This window comes from Sturnira hondurensis, unplaced genomic scaffold (genome assembly GCF_014824575.4).
Source record: "Sturnira hondurensis isolate 20B ecotype Veracruz unplaced genomic scaffold, ASM1482457v3 Scaffold0010128, whole genome shotgun sequence".
In the NCBI taxonomy this organism is placed as follows: domain Eukaryota; kingdom Metazoa; phylum Chordata; class Mammalia; order Chiroptera; family Phyllostomidae; genus Sturnira; species Sturnira hondurensis.
Window position 1 is genome coordinate 32,083,721 of NW_028082759.1, and position 17,349 is coordinate 32,101,069.

The 17,349-nt window shown below is 39.7% G+C and overlaps 1 protein-coding gene and 1 long non-coding RNA gene across 3 annotated transcripts in view; one reads left to right on the plus strand and one right to left on the minus strand.

Moving 5' to 3' along the window:
* Window positions 1-17,349, minus strand: part of CYP7B1 (cytochrome P450 family 7 subfamily B member 1) — a 182,982-nt gene that overhangs the window by 69,540 nt on the left and 96,093 nt on the right. The gene's annotated exons all lie outside the window — the stretch shown is intronic.
* On the plus strand, window positions 2,863-15,221 carry LOC118995513 (uncharacterized). The gene is made up of 4 exons (XR_005068283.1): window positions 2,863-2,873; window positions 7,621-7,625; window positions 8,435-8,443; window positions 15,092-15,221. It is a non-coding gene; the product is annotated as an uncharacterized LOC118995513 (long non-coding RNA).

Below are 17,349 nucleotides of genomic sequence, written 5' to 3' on the forward strand. Positions count from 1 at the left end.
GCAACTTGATTTCTCTTACACTCTTAATTCAGTCCTAAATGGCTGTTCACTGCATTCAAACACTGCTTTCTTCCCCCAAGCTTGCGATTTAAATGTGCTAGCAGAAATTTCTATTAATTCCATTCCAAGTATTTGCACAGAACTGATCCACCACAGCCGTCTGCTAATGATGCATCTGTCATTTTATTGACACCCCTAAACAGCTTTATTCTCTTTTCTAATTAAGAGACAAAACTGGTATTGTCAGCTGATGAACCGACATTTGGGAGCCTTTGTTCTAATGGAAAAGGCAGCACATTATGATGCCTGAACAAAAACTCAGGAATGTTAACAGAAAAGCCCACCAGACAAAATACAGTTACATGTACTATTTGAATGAAGCTTGTGATAAGCCTAATATGCATACAATCTTTTGAGTTACAGGGGGAAAATATGTACTCATGGCAAAATATATTTTAAAAAAGTGGCGCTTCCTTCCTCCCTAACTGGCCATTGAAATTCAGAACAAAGCAGTCTCATGTGCTCACTGGACAATCAAAAACCCTAAGAAAAAAAAGTAAACCTTTTTAAAGCTGACCAAAACGATATATGCTGGAATATGTTGCCACAGAGGTAACAGTAACATTTCAGTAACAGCTATATAAGAACTAAACGTTCTTAGAGGAAAACAATAGAAATGAGGTAGACAACACATTTTTAAAGGCTAAAAAAAGCGATGATTTCCTGATGATTATATTAGCCAATTGCCAGAAAAATGACAATTACGTACAAGTACAGGACTAACAGTTCACCAGAACGTTCTCAAGCAACTGAGGAGGATAAGCTGTAAACGCTCTATCCCCACCACATTAAAAATCTAATCTAAAATCATGGCATGTCAGAAAATTAAGAATTCATCAAAATATTCCCAAAGGTTATGTGCTGAAAGGAATGCATAAGAAGGAACCACGCTTCTTGATTTCTTTACACAGACATGTATCATAGGATCCACATTTTAAAATTAATTATAAAATACAGTCTGTCGAATGAGCTCCTTGTTAAAAGCAGCTAGCATACATTTGGGCACACAGTAAATGCTCAATAATGTTAGCTGCTATTGTTATTGTAATTATTACTGTGGTGTCTGAATCTGCTCATTGCTTTTCATGGTTCTCTCCCAAGGTTTACAGGAATCCCAGAAGGATTTCTCATGGCTAAGTCATGTTTCTCTACCGTCATTTTTGGATATTTTCAATCTGGGTTGGCACTCTAGTTCCAAGCTCTGATCTTCTACCTAAATTGTCCCTCTTGACCTAAATGCTTAGGACTGAAGGTTTGAACTGCATGTGTTGCTTTTATTGCTCATTTCACCCTGACTTTGTCTTTCAGATCACTCTCAGCATCAGGAACAATGGACAAAACCTCCCACAAACACAGTCCAGGGCTAGGCTCCAATTCCTGCCTGTTGAGAAGCAGAGTTCACATTGTGTATGGATAAATACTATTCCATTAAGCCTGCTCTCTGTGTGCACCAAGGTTGAGAGTCTACCAGTGGCCCTGCCCGAAGCCCCTAAAACAGGTCTTAATCTTCTCCTTAAAGGAGTTTGTGGGGTTCTCGTGGTTACTACACTAGCAGCATTTTACTTAGCATAAATTTGCTATCCCCAGGGAAGTCATTAGAACTAAAGAAGGTAGTTTATCCTGATCAAAGAAACTCCTGCGACAACAAAACCAACATCTTACTTACAAATAAGATGCTGGCTCATTTGTTAGAATGCAGTAGACACCCATGGGATCCAGCAACTATTCCTATCTCCATCTTCATGGGAGTTGCCATGTGCAATACATCCCAGGTTTCAGTTGACTGGTCCAGGACGGGTATCTCACCCACACTGAGCCACACCAAGAGGTAGGGCACAGGTGGTGATATTCAGAGCAGAGAAAACAGTGTCTACAGTCAGAATGTGATCACACAGCTACTGATGGGGATGACTGTTCAGTCCACAGAAAAATGAAGAGGTACAGAATCTATGGTATTAACCAAGTCTGCAGGCAGAGATAGCTGATGTCCCAGGAGGAATCCTATCCATATGTGATGAGTCCTGCATAGGCCTTTCGTAGCCCAAGAAATCAAGACTATTATAGAACTTGAAAAAATTGCTTTTGTTAAGAAGCAGTGTCATAAACACCCAAAGTCATTATGTATGTGTGTGTGTATCTGTGTCTGTCTGTCTGTCTATCTATCTATTTATCTATCTGTCTAAATTAGAAAGAGTGGCAAAAGCAAAGAGATTGTGGTGCCAGTTTCTGAAAAGCAAGACAACATAATGGCAACTGGACAAGGAACACTTTGTAAAGCATTTGACTGTCTAACCATTGTGCTGTACCCTTGAAACTTACCCAAATTAACTTTGAATGTTAGCTGTAGTTGAAAAATAAAACTAAAAAATGTATATGGTTGCATTTCTAGGACAGTCCTTTAGGTATTGAGTTTCTAAGGGACAAGAAAGTTAGAGGCGATGATTCATAAACTTGTTGAAACATTCAGAACCTTTTCATTGAAATTAAACTTCATTAAGATAGTAAGACTAGAATGTGTAGTTTTTTCTCATTCATTCATTCACTCATTCATTCATTCATTCATCAGTCAGCTTGAAGGGAAAAGGGCTGACAAAAACCAGTCTCTACTTTGGGCAGAGCTTCCTGACTTAGGGAAGTAGACAGACAGGGATTCCCTTGGTCAGGTCTACTTCACTGAACAGTGCTGAGGGCTGACAAACAAGGACCAATTAGGAAGATCTTCGTATGAGGAAGAGGTGTGAGGCTACAAATACATGCCTAACCTCAAGCAAACATCTTAAGCCTTGACCAAAGTAAGGTGGCCTCCAAGCTAAGTAGGGAGATGTGTGCTGTACAGATAGATGGAAACAACCTTTACAAACATTCTCTTGCTTTTGAAAATATTTTTGTTGCTGTCACTTATAAAATATAATTCATTTTATCAAAAAAATCATTTGAGGTAAAAAGCTCAACTCAGTGAATGCTAGGAGAGATGGGTCAGTTCTTTTTACTAGAAATTCTCATGTGTTTTTCAACTTTTTTTCTTGCTTTCTAATTTCTAGTTCTATTTTTAATTTTTTTTTATTTTAAAGGCAACAGAAAAGTTTCCTCCCTTGATTTCCCTCTCCCCCAAGCACAGTAGATTTTATCCTCCATTAAAACAACTCTTCTGTTTCCAGCCATTCAATGGCTTTCTCCTTCAAACACTTCTTTCCTCATACCTGCATTTCCCCCTCCAGCGTTGTACCCGCCTGTTCAGTCTGTCTAACCAGCTGAGTCATCCTTTTGAATACATGGTTTTCCTCATATGTTCCTTTTGTCTATTTTCACTGATAAGCTGGGTTTGCCCCTTGTCTTCTTAAGGTGGTGGTCCCTCCCCAACCCAGGTCTGTGCCTGGAGGAGCAAAGTACAAAATGTTCTATTTTATTTCAATTAAAAACATGAAATCAAATGATCTGTGTCCTGCATCTCTGGGGCATTGTTTAACTTAAAATATAGAAGTTTCTATGATGCACAAGAATTAACAATAAACTGATGCATGGACCCTTAGAAAATTAAAAATACAAAAAAATAAAGTTGTGCCAGTTACAAATTTCTGGTGCTTTAGCCAGAAATATGGTTCTTTTCTTCCTTTTTTTCATTTTTTAAAAAATTTTATTCATTTATTTTTAGAGAGGAAGGGAAGGAGAGAAGGAGAGAAGTATCAATGTATGGTTGCCTCTCGTGTGTCCCCTGCTGGGAACTGGCCTGCAGCCCAGGCATGTGCCCTGACTGGGAATCGAACCACGATCCTGTGGTTCGCAGGCCCACACTCAATCCACTGAGCTACTCCAGCCAGGGCTTTGGTTCTTTTTTCTTAATTTTTATTTATTGATTGATTTTAGAGAGAGAAGGGAGGGAAGGAGAGAGAAAGAAACATCGATTTATTGTTCCCCTTACTTATGCATTCATTGGTTGATTCTTGCATGTACCTTGACCAAAGGATCAAACCCTCAACCTTGGCATCAGATGATGCTCTAACCAAGTGAGCTACCTGACCAGGGCCTGGAAATATGATTCTAATAAAGCCCCTTATATGGCAATAAAAACACAGGTGATCCTGACGATTACACGCTTTCACTTCTCCCTAGCTTTTAAAATTGAAATCAAAATTTGCAGCAACATTTAATAATGCTATGTTTTATTTTGAGAAAGAAAAATTTTCTTAAGCACCTCCATTCCCATTTTCTTTAATGTGCTTCTGCCCTTTTAAACTCTGTACAACTGTAGTCAGCACCACCTAGGTCCACTCTCTTGTACCTGCTTCGATGCCCAACCTACCTCCTTTGTGACCCCAGATGTCACCCAACATCTACCCTACAACCCCCTCCCCTTTTTCTAGTGGAGAATTGTTTGAATTGAAGTCTGCCTTAATTTTTGTCTCCTAATTAATTCAAAAATACATAATAATACCAAACAAAATTACTCCTAGACGTTTATCCAAAGAAGAAACACAAATGACCAACAAGCATGTGAAAAGATGTTCAATATCACTGGTCATTAGAGAAATGCAAGTCAAAACCACAATGAGATACCACTGTCCACCCACTAGGATGGCTGTTAAATGACGTAGCTACTGTGGGAAACTCCTGACCGGTCTTCAAAAGATTAAACACAGAGTTACCATATGACCCAACAATTTCACTCTTAGGTGTATACCCCAGAGAAACAAAAACAAAAACTAGGGGCAAAAAAAACCATACCTCCATGCAAATACATGTACGCAGATGTTAATATTAGCATTATTCACAATAGCCAAAAAAGGAGAAGCATTCCAAATGTCCATCAACTGGTGAGTGAATAAACCAATGCGGTATACCCATACAAGGGAACATTATTCACCCATAAACAGGATGCAGTACAGACACACGCGACCACACGGATGTGCCTTGAAAGCATGATGCTCATTAAAAGAAGCTGGACACAACAGGTCATACATTATATGATCCAACTTATACAAAATATCCAGAATAGGCAGGTTCATAGAGACAGAAAGCAGATCAGGGATTACCTAGGGATGAAGGGGCACAGAACTGGGGATGCCTGCCATCAGGGTATTTTTGGAAGGCAATGAAAATATTTTAGATCTCAATAGTGGTGATGGTTGCATAGCCCTGTGAATCTACTAAACTCTGATGAACTGTACATCTTCAAAAGATTAATTTTAGGATACGTGAATTACGTCATAATTTTACAATACATAAATTCAACCCTCCTCTCCCAAATTCGATAGCATCTAAAAGTCTATGGCATATAAAAGATGCTCCAGAAATGTAAATTAAAAAGATACTAATCTTTGGATAATTCAAAGTTCCTTCAAGTATTTTTCACATGTGTGTTACTTTGCATAGTTGGCAAAACAGCTCCACCTGCTTTCAGCCCTGTGAAAGGAGTAATAAATAATGAAGGCTTCGCTCATTCATGGTAGGTCTTTAAAAATACTCCTCACATTTCTCTAGATCTACCTGAGGTTGTCCACAACAGGCCTCTGGCTAACTGAGGTGGGTAGAGCTGGGAGTGGACATGGCAGGCTGGTTCTTGGACGTAACACACTGCAGGTCACATTCCCCTTCCCAGCCATCTCCTGGGTGGGCTGAGTTCTCTCATCCTGTATCACAACACGGACAAATACATTTAGTACCAAATAACTATACTCAACCATCATTCCCTCTGCTCTCTGCTCTTGCAGTCAGCACAAAACTCATTTCCTGACTCGGTGAGAGCCATGTGATAATATAGAAGTCTGCACATAAAACCCCAAATTCAGGCTGGATCATTGCACCTGTGACAGTTCGGTAGCCACTCCTACAAGAATGCCTGTCCCCTTTTGTATCTACCCGCTCTGCTAGCAAAGCTCCTAGAGACGTGGGTGGCTGTGGTGACTACAATTAACATGTGAAAAGCACCTAAAACTAGATTCCTGTGAAGCTTTTCCATTTTCCAGGCCTTCCTTCTTTCTTTTCTGCCTTCCTATCTTTTTAAAAATTAACTTATTTATTTTGTAATAAATACTTATTTCCTGTAGACTATATGGCAGACATAATGCTAGATGGTAAGGATACAATGAATTTTTTTTAAAAAAGAGCAAGCCCTGGCCCTAGTTGGTGTGTCTCAGTGGATTGATCACTGGCTGCAAAACAAAGGGTCGCCAGTTGGATTCCCAGTCAGGGCGCATGCCTGCGTTGCAGGCCAGGACCCCGGCGGGGGCGTGCCAGAGGCAACCACACATTGATGTTTCTTTCCCACTCTCTCTACTTCCCTTCCCCTCTCTCTAAAAACAGATAAAATCTTTTTTTGAAAAAACCACACCCACAAGGAATTCACACTTTGTTTAAAATGCACACTTTCAGTAAACTTTCCTGGGTCCAACTTTTGCTGAAATGCAAATTTTGGAGTCCTGGTTTTCTTGGCACTGGGTGCTGAAAAATTGTTCATTTGAAAATAAATTCTGAGATACTGGTCATTAAGTTTAAACAGCCTTTCATTTCTCTCCTAGTATTAAATTGGTTTTATAAAATAGCTATGTATACTGTTTTACCTTTAAAAACATTCTTATTTGTTTCCAAATATACTGCATATTTTGGGGTAAATTCCGTATACATATGAACATCAAACTTTAAAATATGTTATATTTATAACATGCTAGCAAAGCTCATTACTTAATAAATAATGAAATAAACACACAGAAATTCAAAATACTCCTAACTGAATTCAATCTTATTTCTAGAATTTCTTTAAAGAATAGAGGAAGCATATTAATCACTGAACTCCCTGACATGTCCACGTGCATGGCCTGACTTCGTTGACAGAAACTGTGAGGGCCTGTCTTATACACGGACACAGACAAATAGGCAGAACTATTGCAATCTCCTAAACCATCATGAAAAAGCATCATGCCTTCCCTCCTCTATGCTACAATTTATAACTAAATTAGTCCATGTTAAAATAGTCATGGTCTCTATTGATAATACCCCACCTCCAGCTGGCTAACAGTCTAGCAAAGGCATATTTGATTCTGAATTTTGACTGGCATCTCCACTCTTGGAAAATCCCTCAGATAAATTACAGCTGTGTACTATGTGTGTGTGTGTGTGTATTTTTCCCCTTATAAGTAAGGAGAAATATATCTTGATGTAACACTCTTTTTTCCTAATTCCAAAAAAAATGTCCCAACACTATATAGTCTTTACAATTAAACCAACTGTTTAACACCATTACACTCCCCATGTTTAGGATAAAATGTTCTATTTAAAAAGTAATAAATCCACACGCTATGCATTTTGGAGGTTATAGGGCTATTCTTATTCACAGCCTATTTTCCAGTCAAGAAACAATAAGGCCTTTTTTCTGCCTAGAAAATTCTGATTTAACACACACACATACAAACACGATCACCAAAGAAAACTTCTATACTATTCTTTCCCAAATTTGAAGGAATAACATTGATTTTCAGTAACACACACGTTGAGCTGTGGTTCAAGAAATATTTGTGACTTGTTCTATTAAAAACAAACACGTAAAATAAAATTTAGAAACTGAAGAGATGGTTTTTCAAGGCAGGCTTGTTCCTCCTTTAGCTGGAACCACTTCTGTTCACGCCACTGTGGGACGTGGATACAAACACCCCCAGGCATTCACTTTCTGCCAGGACATTCTTGGGGTTTAAACATGCACATAAGCAATTAGTTTCATGCCTTCCAGTAAGAAATAGAACCAAACACTCATGCTAGGAAGGGATTACACATGTGTCACTGGGCACAAAATTCACCACTCAGTCCCCCCTCCTGGTTTTATGAACAATTCAGTGCTTTGGGATGGAGCGGCTCCTGGGGTAAATGCTGTTGCAGGGGGTGGAGGCAGTTCAGCAGAGAGTGAGAAGCGCCATATAAATAGTTTAGTATCACTCAAATACTCTACATCAACATAAACATTTGTCAAAACTGTATTCTTTACCAAAAAGTCTAAATGCCCCAATTTATCACCACTAATTCAACCCTTCAATAGGTCACAGGGTTTAGGAAAATTAGTGGCTTAGTGACTGCAGAGGAAAATGACTTACAAGCTCTTCCAAAAGCTCTGAAATGAAAACAGAGGGAGCCAAATGGATGTCCACCTCGTCCTATTTCACTCCTGTCCACTGTCAAAGGCTACAGACTGTCAGAGAAGCAGGGATCCCCCTGGCACATGCATCCAACATATGTATACACAAGCACCAGTTTAAACATATGGCTGCGATGGCAACTGGGTGGGGAACGGTGGCCATCAGAGGCGGAAAGTGGATGGCTTCCTAAGTCCTTTTTGAGTCGACATGCAATCGGCTTGTTTCTGCTCACCCGTGATTCCCAAGTGCCTGAGATACAGTAGGTATAGGAAGAAATACATTAAACAAAAATGGTACTGGCACAAAAATTGCCTTCCAATTCAATGCACCCTGGGAAACTAACAAGTCACTGGCAGAACTGGGCTTGTCAAAGCCTCAAAACTGATCAGGCCCTTTATTGTCTCCCAAGTCTGATCTCCCCCACCTGGAGAAGAAGCAAGTGACTGCTGCACTAAGGGGTGGGACCAGAGCAATCTCCTTCCACAGAACGTAGGTCAGGCTGGCTCCTCCACCTACTCCTCATTACTCACCACACTTACCACGGAGCTAGTGAGAACGCCTGAAGGTCTGTTCTTTCTGACATGTGTTTATACTGGTACAGAGTGAAGCTAGCTAGATTTTATCTCAAAGAATTGAATCAGTCAGCATTAAGCTAGTGTCCTCTGTGGGCGGAGCATTATTAGAAAAGAAACTCACAGATGAAACAAAGAGAAAGGACCATGGAAATGAATACACAACACACTGAAAATAGGCGCCTGCCTACCATAGTGCCAATATCATCAAGCAGTGGCCTCTGTAAGACTAATGTGATCTCCAGGTGTCTGCAGGTCTATAAAGGGATGCCCTGATTAGGATATTCAAGTATTTCTGTCTCTAAAAGAGTCCATCTCAATTGTAAATTTGTAAATGGGCATTCTCATTTAACCATGTCTCTTGGGAGAGTGTACGTGAGCACTGGCCAACAAGAGGATGGTGACTCTGTAGTCACTGACATAGTCAGATGTTTGTGCTAAAGAATGGAGCTGATCAGAGCAGAGGTAGGCCCTGGAGCTGAAGAATGGGGCCAGGACCATGTTCTGGCTTGCCAGACATCTCCCTCAACATTGTTAGCTCAGCCTTCTCAAAGAGGAAGATAAACTGGCCAGACACACTTCAAAGAACGTCTTAGTAGAGTAAGGGGAGAGAGTAGAAGCTGGGTCAGAGTTGTAATTGTGTAAGGGCAAGAATAAAGTCAAGCTGGTTTTCTGACTTCTCTGTTAGATTGCACACACCTTCAAAGATAGCAGCAGAAGAAATAAAGTGTCCTGAAGCTATTCCCACACCCTGTAGAGTTACCTGTATTTTACACAAAATCCAGAGACTCCGATGATCCTTTTCATTGCCTTGGTCTATGGGGCACCAAGCACTGGACCTGGTTATGATGTGTGCTCAGTTGAATGGATGGATGTGTGAATGAATGAATGAGATCACACAATTCTTTGAACTTGTTCTCAAGCTAATGTGACTCTTCCAGGAACTAACACAGACTCTTCCAGTTTACAGGGGTGAAAGATACTTTTCTATCTCCTATTACCAGAACTTCGTATTTAGATTCCAATTGTTTAGACCCATCTCCCCAGGGATCTGAGAGACTGATCAGGACTGGTCCTAGCCTTGAGACTATCTGTCATCATTCCCAGGGCAATGACCTTCCACTGTCATGCAATCCCTGTTCTCTGAAGAAAGCTGCATTATGACCATTTGTGGAGCACCACCAGGAAGACCAAGGACTCATGCAGAATCTGAGGTCTGACCACGGCTATAGAAAACAGCTGAGGGTCAAGAGCTTGGGCACCTGTTGCACGTGGGGGTGTGTGCTGGCACTGACCTTTCAGAGGCAGGACTCCCTTTTTTCCAGACCTGCAAACTCAGAACCACAGTATCACCAAGCAGGTGAGGCTAAATCTTAGAGATGGTATGTAAAAGATTCTTTCCTCCACAATTTAAAACGAGAATATAAATCATTATACACTTAAAGTTATGGATGGACTGGAGGTGAAGTGACAAGAGACCATAAAATATACATAGAATGAGTCAACAATGGATGTAGAGTGTGTATTTCAAGAGAGTTCAGGAAAATAAGTGTTTGATTAAGAAAAGTGAAGAGCAGTGTCACATACGCATGTACACATTTACACATGCACACATGCACATGTCTATAACATGCTTCATGGTTTTCAAAGCCCTCTGACTAATCAGCCTGGTCCTCCTGGTAATCCTGTGAGGAAGACAGAGAGGGGTCCGTCTTCCCACTTTAAGAAGAGAAAACTGAGGTCTAAGGTGGTTTGCTAAAGGCCAGAAGGCTAGTTAAGTAGTTACAAGATAATAACTAGGTGTCTTGATCCTCAGACCAGTACGTTTGTTTCGTTAATCCATCCTCAGTATCTGTTGAGGTTTGGGAAACAAAATCACCATCAGCTCCATTTCCAAAGGGCAACCAAAAAGAAAGAAAAATAAGGCAATGTGTTCAGCCTATTTTACTCAGCTCTCCGGATTCTTTGCCTACTGAATATTTCATGAACAACAAAGACCCCCTTTAATTGCTTCATTCCTGCCCCAAACTTATTGAAGACAAGAATAATTTGTTGTTAAACCTTTTGTAGTGTAAGGTGATTAGAAAATACCATCTTCAATAAACTTTTAATTATATGCTCAGGGTCAAACATTTGGAATCTTATTTTCATTCAACGGGCACTGCCATCCACTGTGCTTTTAAATTTTTAATACAACTCTTTTTCTATCTATCCTTACCCTATATTCATCAGAAACAAAACCTTCCAAACCCTCCCTCCGTCCACATAAAGGAAACTAAGGGAGAGCTGTTAGAGTTGCTGTTCTGCATTTATTAGTCTGAAAGACAACGCCGCCTCTTCTCTGATTGGATTGTGAGGAAGGTGTGCACTTCGGTGTGAACTGAGAATGCTGTTAGGTCACAGCCGCTCAAATTCGCCTGCAGACTGAGTGCACGCTGTCCACCACAAGGCCCAGAAAATGAAAGGCAGTGTTCCGAAACTCTCACAGCAATCTCAGGGTAGTTTTATGTCCGCTGAATATAATACTAAAAAACTAGGTAGCATTTCAAATGTTTTTTATTTCACTTCTCTAGTCATTTATTTCTATTGTATTGGACAGAAGTATTGATCCACAACAAATTGGAAAAGGAATAAAAGGACTGTTCCATCACCACAGCCAGTCTGAGAAGCACTATGTTAGGCAATGCCACCGAGCCTTCTGAGTCAGGTGGTATCTGGAAATAATATGGTGATTTTCTAGAATATTAAAGATGCCCACATTTCAATGAGAGAACACAAGTTAAATGTAGGCCTGGCTGCTATGGCTCAGTAGATTGAGCGCGGGCCTGCGAACCAGACGATTGCGGTTTGATTCCCCATCAGGGCACCACATGCCTGGGTTGCAGGCCAGTTCCCAGCAGGGGACACTCGAGAGGCAACCATGCATTGATATTTCTCTCCTGCCCTTCCCTTCCCTTCTAAAGATAAATAAATAAAATCTTAAAAAAAAGTTAAATGTAAATGTACGTCAGTTTGGTGCAGCTACTATGGAAAACAGTATGGAGTTTTCTCAAAGAATTAAAAATATATCTGCCTTATGACTCTGCAATTCCACTTCTGGGGATTTATCAGAAGAAAGCCAAAATACTAATTTGAAAGTATATATGCACCTCTATGTTCATTGCAGCATTATTTATAATAGCCAAGATATGAAAAAAGCCCAAGCTCAATAGGCAAGTGGATAAAAAAGCTGTGGTACATGTATATAATGGAATATTATCCAGCCATAAAAAAGGAATGAAATCTTGTCATATGTGACGGCATGGATGGACCAAGAGGGTACTGTGCTAAGTAAAGTAAGCCAGGGAAAGGCAAATGTCATATGATTTCATTCATATGTAGACTCTAGTGAACAAAATAAATCGACAAACAAAACCGAAACAGGCTCCTAAACACAGAGAGAGAACTGGTGGTTACCAGATGGCAGGAGGGTTGGGGAGCTGAGTGAAAGAGGTGAAGGGACTAAGAAGTGCAAATCAAAAGCTACAAAATAGTCATGGGGAAGTACGTAAAGCATAGGAAATGTAGTCAATAATATTGTGATAACTATGTATGGTCCAGTTGGACACTGGAAATATTGAGGGGAATGGTGTATAAGGTATATTATAGTCTAATCACTAAGCTGTACACCTGAGACCAATACAAAATAAAATTAGAATTAAATTTTTAAAAAATATATATATACATATATACATATATACATATATATATATATATATATATATATGCAGTGGGGCAAAAGTAGGTTTACATGAAACACAGCATTTACTCTTGAAATATTATTTCTAAATTATTTTTCCATACAAATAGCCTGTATAGATTCGTAATACCCACATGTGTTTTCATTCATACATTGTGTTGGGTCCTCCAGCTAACTTTCCTACGCGTGGGTAATGGGAAGCAAACAACTCAGAAATGAGTCAAGTCAGATGTCAATAATGAGTAAGGTAAGATACTTAAGCAAAACACAAGAAGTCCTATTGGACACAGGAAATTTTACAATTCGAACTCCGTTATGCTGCTGCTGACTAAAACCAGCCATATCGAGAAAGGAATGGCCGTCCCTGCCCTCCCCCTGTGTTCCCGTAGCTATGTGGAATGAGCAGGTGGTTTCGGTTCAGCTCCTCATTTATAAACCAGCTCTGCAAACACACACACACAAAGCCACTTGTTTGGTGGTCTCAGAAGAGGGGCTACGGACTGACCGGACATGAGACACAATTACCCTCTCACCCCAGAAGGAGGTCCCTGCAGGTTAGGGGTGATGGATACCAGTAGGTCAGGATGCAAAAAGCCAGCACAGCTGCTGCCTATATGGGGAGGACCAGAGGGAGCAACAGAAGAGTTTCATTTCCGGAGTACTTCTTCCACCAGCACCAAAACTGACTTCAGAAAGGTAGTGAACCGGTTTGTACTAACATACCTCCTTTCACTCCTCCTGTTCTTTTAGATTGTTAAGTCCTGTCATTTTGGAGGAAGCATTTTAAGTGACTGTCTTTTGCAGGTTGTATTTTTTTAAAAAAGAAAAGAAAAAATGATGAAAAATTCCTTTTTTCGGGGGAGGATAATAGACCCGATGGAATTGAGTTTGATTACCACGATATTTTGTAGGTATATAATTTCGTGGGTAGACAGTAACACAGCCTGTTTCCTATTCCCCGAGGTTCCTTGGCCACTTGTGACAATGCAGACTCCCTCTAGTGGTCAAAGCAATACATGTAGATTCGTAGGTTTCTTAACAAAAAAGGTGGTTTGTGATCTGTTTTTAAAAGAAAAAATTTCTTTTCTTAAAAATTATAAAATGTATAATTTCATTTGGGAGTACTCCAAATAAGGTAATTATATATGTGCAAAATTATCACAGTGTGTATGGTAAATGTTACACATATTTAGTAATAATTCTTATAATTGATTAGACACTAATATATCATTCTGAATGTGTAAATGTTTAGAACAAAGACTTATTACCAAATTTCTTAATAGGACAATGATTATTCTTTACCAATTCTAGTGCTTACCATTTAGGTGACTGATTTTCCACAGACAGATTATTTCCAAAGCAGGTATCAGGTCATTAAACAGAATCCTTATAATCTGATGCCTCTGATGAAGGCTTTACTTAACAAAATAGATGTGTACCCTTTAAAGTGAAATGATCAATTCCTAAAGTATCAGACCTAAAAGTTCTGGTTAAAGGAGATAACATATATACGGAAACTCTATATACACTGCAAAAAATATATAAAAAATCAGATGATTCTTTCTGCCGTCTCACCCCACACCTTATTTTGAGATGAGATACGAAAACCTGGGAGCAAGTGAGCCCGCATGGCTTGCTCCCGATCTGGTGAGCAGAAGAGGGAAGTGGAACGGGGCTGCTGTGACCCCATCCTTCCGGACTCCAGATAACTGGGGGAAACAGTCCTCGTTTGCTGTTCTCTCCCCTCAGTCTGCATCCTAGCACAGGTTTGTGACTATGAGGTATTTAGACCAATTCCCCCAGGAGAAAAAAAATCTCATTTCTTTAGAGATCTCACATCTTTTCACACTTTATTGAGTACTTAAGCACATTCAGATACATTTATTACCTGAAGGAGAATTCCTTTCACAGAATAAAAATGAGAAATTAATAATAACAATAACATACGAAGATTCCTGGTCCTAATGCTCTCCTTGTTACTACGGACTTAAGAATTCAGTGTCAAATTTCTTCTAAGTATCTAGGATTTTGTGAAAACCAAAGGGAGCCAAACTGGTAAAAGTGCTTTGAAATTGTGGCAAGTGCGGTTTAAAAGACAAATTCTTGTTTTACTTAGCCAAAGTTAAATTCCACCTGAAAATTTTTAAAATCTATTGTTTTGTTTCCTGAAAAGTGAAGGGATACCGAAGGAAATAGTCAAACTTTTTGGAGAATGAACAGAAACCGAAGAAAAGCACAAATTCCCTCCACAAATGTACATTAGTGGCTGTGCTAAGTGCCCGAGAACACACTATAACTTCCTCCTGAGAGCTGTGCCATTTGATTTGGACTAGAATTCAAATCCTGTTACAGTCATAGCTGTGAACCACCATAATTACATTCACAGACAAATACAGAAATGGTTTGCCAATTCTTGGGCAGGCTCAGACTCACTTGAATCATTGAGTGCTTTTCATGACATGAAAATTTCGAAGCCTCCTCCCCCCATCAATCCAGATTGTAAACTGTGAAGAACAAGGCATGTGTCGGTCTTGTCTACTTCTGTACTTAGGAAAACGCCAGGGGCCATGTAGGCATTCATTCCACATTTGCTGAATTAGAAATGAAACAGGAACTGAGCTAAAGGGGATGGGGATGTTTTAGTGAGTGCCTTGTCCAGGAGATATGCAGCCTTTGCAAATAGCACGCTACCTGCCTGCCTGTTGCTGGGGAAGAATACTCTGTTGGGCTTCACTTTTCGGATGGACAAACTTGGACAACATTCCCTAGTACCTAACCAGAGATGATGAAGCATCCCCAAACTGCCCCCTATATTGCAAGTTAGTGGATGAAAAACTCATGAGATCTTAACCACTGATAGAAATGTAAGAAAAGCAGACAATAGATATCAATAGTGATTCTTCAGGGTTCATATAAAACAAACACACACAAAAACAATTTGTACTATTCACTCTTTATTCTTTAAAGACTGGCCAAGAGGGACAAGGCAGGGGGTCTTGTAGACTAGCTGTCTTCACATGCTAGACTTATTGACTGTAATGACATTTTTGGAAATCAAGAATAGAACCACTTCACTCCATGTCTCTTGTCAAACAAAATGACCAGCTTAAAAATAAAAGTAGCAGAAAACATACGAAATCCCACCAGTTTTCCAATGTCCTATGCTTTTGAATGTTTTTTTTTTAAATGCTAACACATGATGGGTAATGGGAGCTTCTTTTTACTGTCAGAGAGATCAAAGAGAGGTTGAGAAAGAATCCATAAGCAGATGCTGCCCGGTGACAAACCTGAGAGAAGCAGACAGTGGGGCCAGATGTTGAGGTGACCTTTGGGCTGCAGAGCACACTGGCATGGTGTTGATTTAGATAGTTGTTGGCAGAAGCTTCAGATCCAGCAGCGGGGGAAAACATTAAACTATGGGACACTCTCCTACTCTTTCCCATCACTAGAAACCCTGAGACCACACTGGTCAGCAGCGCTGACGGCTGTCAGACAAGTTGAATTCACCACACAACTCTGCCAGGAGGCATCACATCAGAAAGAGTCGGCTGCGTGAACAAGAACATCTTCAGGCTGTGCCGTTTTGCATCCCACTCAACTTTCAACAGCTGTTTCTTGAGTGAATGCAGATGCAAAATAATATAAAAAGAACAGCCTAGTCAATATGTAGGATGTTTACATTTATCACACAGTCATTAACAGAGGGTATAACTAAGAAGGACTCTGACGTGTCTGAAAAGTTAATACCCTATCGACAAGTCTAATTACGGCCCAGTGAAAGTTCTAAATTGACCTTTGAACTGTCGGCCCAGAAGGATGAGAAAGCGTGTCTTAATCAGGAAGAATGACTCAAATCACTGCTGAAGACACAAAAAGAGTATGTAATGACATGTTACAGTTTTAAAGACTCCTATCGCATTATGCAATTATTCCCATCACTCACTCAGTGCGAATTTAAAGGATTTTTCTAGGGACCTTAATGTTCTTATTATTGTAAACACTTGTAAATAAGGCAAAAGATCTCTCCCTCCCATTCTAATAGAATTTCAAATCTCTGCCAATACACAATGCTCAAACACCCAATGCAAACAACAGTTTGCTTTGTGACATTGGAGGCCATTGAAGACCACACAGCTCTTTTGACGCTTGTTGGCATCTTGTCGCTTCACCTGGAGAAACGCACACTGCTTACTCTGCACTGCCGCCGATGTCCAGCACTTGTCAAAACCTCTCTCCGTCAAGGCCTTCGCCAGGGGTTGCAAAATGACAGATCAGGATGTCTGGGTTGATGGAGCCCCAGGAAAAATGGAACAGATAGAAAATTCATGACGCTAAACTACATCAAAGTGACTTCTGTCAACATCATGTCAAAAGAACTGTTCATTTTAAGAGTTTTTTTAAATTATATAAACAGTTTTTATTAGCTAAGTGTAATGAAAGATTTTTTTCTTGGTATGATCATCCAATATGATCATCCAAATGTTCCAAAAATACAGTTGAGATCATCCAGGAATAAGGAAAATTCTAATAGTAGTCACTGTCTTCCAGCTAAAACCAATGGCATTCAAGAAATATGTATGAAGATACTATTGGCTTAAAATAGGACAAACCATCTGGCTATAGAGGAACAAAAGTATATTTTTTGCATATTTTCTGGACCCACCAAATTTTTACAAGAAGATAAATTTTATTCTTCTACAATCGGTTTTGATCCATTTTTGCTTAGTATGACAATTATAAAACACTTAATTCAGTCTTATTTTCCTAAACAAGAATCTCCTAAAATAGCTGGTATTACTTTAATTTTCTTTAAAAAAATCCCTGGAAAACCCTTATAATGCATAATTCCCTTAAATTA